This window comes from Gossypium hirsutum, chromosome D06, assembly GCF_007990345.1.
Source record: "Gossypium hirsutum isolate 1008001.06 chromosome D06, Gossypium_hirsutum_v2.1, whole genome shotgun sequence".
NCBI classification, from domain to species: domain Eukaryota; kingdom Viridiplantae; phylum Streptophyta; class Magnoliopsida; order Malvales; family Malvaceae; genus Gossypium; species Gossypium hirsutum.
Genome location: NC_053442.1, coordinates 14,584,097 through 14,590,780, shown reverse-complemented (window position 1 = coordinate 14,590,780; position 6,684 = coordinate 14,584,097). Strand labels below are relative to the sequence as shown.

General features: G+C 33.4%; 1 pseudogene; it reads left to right on the top strand.

Annotated features, from left to right (window-relative positions):
- Nucleotides 1-749: 749 nt before the first annotated feature.
- Nucleotides 750-3,372, top strand: LOC107901066 (uncharacterized; annotated as a pseudogene).
- Nucleotides 3,373-6,684: the final 3,312 nt, after the last annotated feature.

Genomic DNA, 6,684 nt, shown 5'->3' with positions numbered 1-6,684 from the left:
TTGTTTTGCTTTTTGGTTATTATTTAATTAGTTTTCTAATTTATTCTTTGTCGCGTTTGTAGTTAATTAATTTAGTTAATTTTAGTTTTAAATCAATCACTCGAATTTATTGGTTAAATAATAGAAAGACGGTAATTACTAGTACTTTTAGTCTTCTTGGGAACAATATCTTTGCTCACCGTAGCTATACTATTAATTGATATGTGCACTTGCCTTAGTCAGATTTTTAGTTGGTTTATAATTGCATAAAAAACTAAGATTTAATCAAACCGAGTAGTTCGAGTTTTGATTATGAATCGAATTTAATTTCACAATTTGAATAATTCGAATATACAATTGGTGTAAATATAATACTTCTAAATATTGAATTAAATCATTATTAACTATACATCTAAAAAATTATATATAAAAAAGAATAATCTACAAAACTCTAACCCTAAGAAAAAGGAAATGCTACCTCAGCTGAAAATGTTTTTATTATTTTGACTTAATCTAATATTTTAAAAAAGAATCCGCGTTTTAAAGAATCCGCTTTTTCTTTATTTATAATTTTGCCGTAAAACGGTGTGCTTTGCTCTGTCTATTTGGTTATGATAGTTGAAATGTGACAGTGTAGCAATTGACCTGCTAGGCAATTGGAGCCTTTAACTTGGTGCCATATCAACCCCTTCCACGTGTCAAAATCTCGACCCACATTTATTGTTTCACATAATTTCGTCTTATCCGCTCATTCGCAGTGGCCCACCGCTGCACACTCAACGCGTCGCCACTTTCTGTTCCTCCTTCAACACATTTTTTAAAGTGATTCCTGTATAATTATATTGATAATATAATAGGTTGTGATTCCTTTTCACTTCAATTTTCCTATTTTGATTTTTAAGCTTCTAATTCCATTAATTCAAATATATATACTCCAAAGTTGGGATTTTCTTTTCTCTTTTTCCTCTTTCAAGTAAAGAAGGAAATAGAAATTTTCCGGGAAAAAGAATCCAGCTACCATGTCAACCATTTCGATTTACAGAACAGAATTCTTGACTTTCTCTACCAATGGACCCAGACCCCGCCACAAATTTCAAAGGCTTTCCCTTTCTCCATTTATGTGAGTTTTTTTCTCCTTATTCTCCAGGAAACATTTAGCTTTTGAAGCCGGTTTTATTTGCTTTTTTTCTTTTTTATTTAACAGAAAAAGTTTAGGGTTTTCATTTTTCTTTTATGTTTCGGTATCGTACCTTTTTATAAATTTAATGACTTGTTTGGGATAATTGATTAGGAAAATGGATTCTAAATCAACCGAAAAGGTTCCAAAGGAAGAATCTTCTATAAAGCTGCAAACGTCTTCAATTCCTCAGCTTGAAAACCCGAGGCCGTCTAATCTAAGGTTTGACCGTCTACAACCGTCGGATCAGGAGCTGAACCAAGATAGCAGATTAGAATTTGGAAAATTCGTTGCAAGAGAGGCCGTTCTTGATGAAGAATTATGGGTATACATACACGCCTTTCCTAAATCCTAACCCTGTATTCTTTTTCTTCCCTTTTTCTTATTTTATCAAATGGAACCTTTTGGTGCTGATGATTTCGTTCTGATTTTGTGATAGACAGCGGCATGGCTTAGAGCTGAAACTCACTGGGAGGATCGACCAGGTGAAAGGTAGAGATTGGAATTTTTTAAATTATTCTTCTTTTATTTTTTTGAAGTAAACGAGACACCCATTTGTTTTTTGTTTTTTGACTTATCCAAAGAAATGAATCATTGACATTGAGGCCTTATTTAGTACCTATTTATGGAATAGAGAGATACAGACGCAGAGCATGTGGCTCGTTTATGCAAAAAACAAAAAAACAAAAATTTGACCTAATTATAGAAATATGTAATTGGTGAATTGAATTGTTTCAAAGGTTTACTGTTGGAGGTCTATCAGGATTGAAAGAAGATAATTCTATTAAGATGTTGACAATGGGCTTTGGATTCAATTCCCTCATGAATTGATGCTTTTTCTTTCCTGCTAACTTGTATGAGTGGATATGGCGATATGGGTAGTGGATACACCTGATTTTAGCTATTCCTAATTGTACAGATACGTTGATAACTTCAAAAGGAAATTTGCTGAGCAGGTAGGAGAGAATGACTCTGCTTCTCGTAGTTGCTTATAAATCATACATATGGAAATTGGTTAAATATATGCTTAGAAAGTTTGCTTACTTTGTAGGAGTTCAATGCCATAAAAAGGCGATACAGTGGGCAACATGGGCAGACATATACATGTGTTGTCACGGTATGATGTTTTTACAGCACATCTCTTTTCCCAGATTCTTATTCCTTTTCATGTGTTTGTTATCCCTTTTGGGTGGGGAATTACATTAATTAATAGCTTCAGCTTCTCTGTTTGTCTTCATTACTGGGATATTACATACAGTTCCTGTGTTGTTTTCTTTAGATGACGAGTCCTAACAATGCTTTGAAATCAAATTATCAGGTTAGGAAGGAGGAGAGAAATGTCAAGCGCACAGTGCTGAAAAGTGTGGTAGGAACCCTTGATTTCAGCATTCGGCATTTGTTGCATGGAGAGTCTTTTCCCGGGGTACAGTGCACATTCTTTTTATATTTACTATTCCTTCATTGATCTAAATAAATAGGTTATATGTTAAGATAATTGTGAACCTAACCTCTTGCAGGAACGTGAAAAGCATCTGTTCTGCAGCATCAGCAGAACTAACCTGAATAGATATATTTATGTTTCCAACCTATGTGTAGCAAATCAGCCCGTCGACAAAGCATTGCTAGCAATATGTTGTATTTTGTTATTGAATCAGCGAGATCAGAAGGTAAAATCACAAACTTGTCCTTTAGAATCACATAATCTGATCCAAATCAGTGGGAAAACTCCCCTTCTAAGTTGGTCATTTGGTTGCAGGTGTGGAACTGGTTTATGTGCATGTTCATAGAAGCAATGAACCTGCTCTTGAACTGTACCAAAAGATTGGTTTTGAGGTAATACCATTTTATCCACTCTTTTTTTACTCTTTTATTACATTTTGTGCTCCTGTCAGTTTCCACATGGGACTGATATGTACTTTTTTGAATTCATCGTCAGATGGTTGAAATGGCAAGCTCTCAGTTGTTAAAACAGCAGATGTACTTGCTTTGTTATAAGACATAAAATTCCTGTTGAAACACAAACCCAGGGGTTCCTTTTTTTTCTTTTTTTGAATGAAAAAAGGAAACCCTTACAGCTTTTGTAATCTTTAAGAGGATTATGAATGATTGAGAATGGGGAAGGTTTAGGCCCCAAAAATGTAATCTCCTCCTTCTAAGGGGACTTTGTGTGTGTTGATTTCCAAATCGAAAATTGTAACTGCTATGGGATTATTTTTCATGCTTTTTCTTTGATGTTAAAAATACAGTGAAATTATGTATGGTTATAATTACCAGGAAATACATCATTCATTTTTGGCAACATGGATATGGTTCTAGTTCTGATTCAGATTCATTCCACACTCGTCCACATAAAGACTTAAAATTTATTTTGTATATTGAAGTTGCAACAATTAAAGTGAAAAAGAAAACATACATCCACAAGGGGTACATAGCTAAAGCCAGGAAGGTTGTGAGAAACAGTGGAATTTGATGACTGAACAGCGCCTGAAGTCTTTCTGCACTTGGGTATTGTCCTGATGACAGTTGTTCATAAGCAGAGAAGGTAACACTTGGAATAGAGTAGTCCCTTTCTGGCCCGCCTCAGCCTGTTTATCTGATACACGCCTGATCGCCTGTTCTTTTGTTTCTTGCTCTTGTCCTTTTGACTAAGGTAAATACTAAAATAGTATATACATTAAGTCATTGTTCCCTGTCATATGTACCATGTGGTGTTCATGACGCTTACCGTGTTTGGAGCGTGTATTTTTTCTTATCATCTATGCAGTGAAATTTGACTATCAAGTTAGTTGAGAGTGTTTTACTTTAATATAATTCTCAGTTTGAATATGATTAATTTTAAAATGTAAAACATGATAAAAATATGTGATTTTACAAAAAGTAATGCAAAAAAAAATATAAAGAATATGGGTAAAATATAATCAAATTTGGGTTGTTGATTTCTTGCTAAATGTGATCAACATGATGAATCTTTTTCTGTTTTCTTCTATCCAAATATTGTAAACTAATATGGTATGAAATAGATATACGACGACAGTAAAAAAGTAATTTAGTTATTAATTAATGATTAAACTAATACATAATTAATTTTTTAATGGTAATGTGATATGATTTGAATGAAATTAATATACGGTAAGGTGACATAATTGTTTCAATTAATGTTTTCTCAAATGTTTTTATCTCCAAGATTTCCTGTTGCATCTGAGAAAGTATTGTAAAAACCTATGATTCTACGTTATCTCTATCCCTTTTTAATAGGAGAATAACAAATTAGATTTTTTCTTCTGATTTTCATCCTCTTTCTCTTAAAAAAATTCAAATCCAGCTAAAAATCAAGGAGGAAAAAGTTGATTTGTCATCTCCTATTGGAAAGGGATAAGGATGACGTAAAATCACAGTTTAATACAATCCCTTCTCCTAATAATCTATGTTGACCTCATCTACCCACATCAATTCCTAACTTTGTTTCGTGTGAACTCAAAAATGGATTTGAACGATAGGAATAGCAAGTTGATTAGTTTGAGTAATGACTGTATTTTCTGCTTGTAAGGGCGCTGAATTGGTTCAACATATTAATTTCTGTATATTTATATGAGCTTCCACTTGATCATGACATTTTGTTTTTTGAAATTATTTGAACATTCTATTAAAATGTTCTATTGTATTTCATCCAATTCCAGCCTTATTTTGCTCACACTCCGCTACTAACATCAATTCTGGATTAATGGGAGGAAATGTGTAAAAAGAAATTTCAAGATTTCTTTTTTATACAAGAAGTGAAGTTTTTATTTGTTTATTTAATATAATAAGGGTGGGTTTAGATGGGTGGTAGGATATGTTACGGTGTGCTTAGTTTACTTTTTGCCTCACACTACAGTATTATTACAGTATCTAATCTCATCACCACCGCAATTTTTATACTAATCACAAGTAAATGCACTGCCATCCAAATCCACCCTAAGATAATGTCAACTTCTATTTTTCAACTCAACTTAAAATACTGCAAATAATGAAGACAATTCAGTATCAAGTCAACTCTTTCCTTTTTTTTAAGAAGAATATAAGCTTAAATTAAAATATTAAATAAGTATCTCATTCTTTCCCTTCAAAAAAATATTATCACAATGAAAATGATTTTTTTTATATAAGTGGAGGATAAGGATTATCTTTAGATTAAATTTATGATTCAATCTAGTTCAATCATGGATTGATGTCTGTGGTTGGGAGTTCGATCCTCACTTATGGAAATGAAACACATTTCTTGATTAGTCATTTACTTATTTAAAAAGCACCTGAAACAAAAGAATTAATGATTGTCGTGGAGTGAATACCCTAAAATCCCATGTAAATTAAGATTTCATTTAAGCTGAAAGCTTTTACTATTATATCATGGCTTACTCAAACAATCAAAAGACACTTATAAACTAAAATACTACCAAACATTCCAAAAATATGGTTTGATGGTTTCTTTTGTTGTTGGTGGGTGTTAAAAATTAGTCAATCATGCTGCTGAGATATTTTTGGTTGAAGTGCATGCAGCTTGTAAACATGTTGAAGCACATATCCTCTTGCTTTAACAACAAGGTTTTTGTTTAGTTACATTGTAATTAAACTTAGTTGAAAATGAACAAGCTGATGACAACTTGATATGTTTAGGTGTTGAATGACTAGTTTTAAGTGGCTTGTTTATGTGTACAAGTAATGTTTATCAAGTTACTAGGCTACTTAGTGGTAGTAGGCAGTATTTGCTGATGTATTTGACTATAAATGTATTGTTTTCTTATTGAATGAGTGAGAAAAATGAGCTAAAATCCATAAGCTTCCTTGCTGCACATTTGTGAGCAAGTAAAAATATTTTTTGCATCTTGCTGCCTTGTCCTGTGTCTTGTTTTTCTTTCTTTGCTCTTCTAAATTGCCAACAATTAGTATTAAAGCTTTTATGATCTTTGAAGGGTTGTTTTCTTGGAAAGGCCAGGCTCAACAAATGGTATGTTTTTTGTATTAATTTTTTTATTCTGTTTCTTGTTAAAAAGAAAGAAGTTATAGCATGTCATTAAGGATTGCTTGTAGAGAAGACAACAATAGCTCAACCATATGAGACTCCTAAACAAGCTTGGGATAGGTTGTGAAGGAGGAGTTTCAAGGAAAGTATGTGACCTATTCAAAGTGCAACTGGTGATGAAAGCAAAAGTGCAAGCTCTGCAAAGTACAAGCTCAGCAAGATGTGTGAGCTCAGCAAAAAAGAGCTAGCTGTAAAGTTGTGAGCCATCAAAGTACGAGCTCAACAAAAATGCGAGCCCTGTAAAGTTGCGAGCTTGTTGATGACAATAAGCCAAGGTGCGAGCTTGTCAAAATGAGAGCTTATTGAAGACAGTAAGCAAAAATGCGAGCCTGTCAAAGGTGCGAGCTCAGCCTAGTGCGAGCAGTAAAGTGTGAGACTGTCGAAGAGCTCAACAGAATGTGAGCATGTTGAATTGCAAGCTAAGGTGGCGAACGGTCTAAATGCAAGCCCGTATGGATGCAAGCCAAAG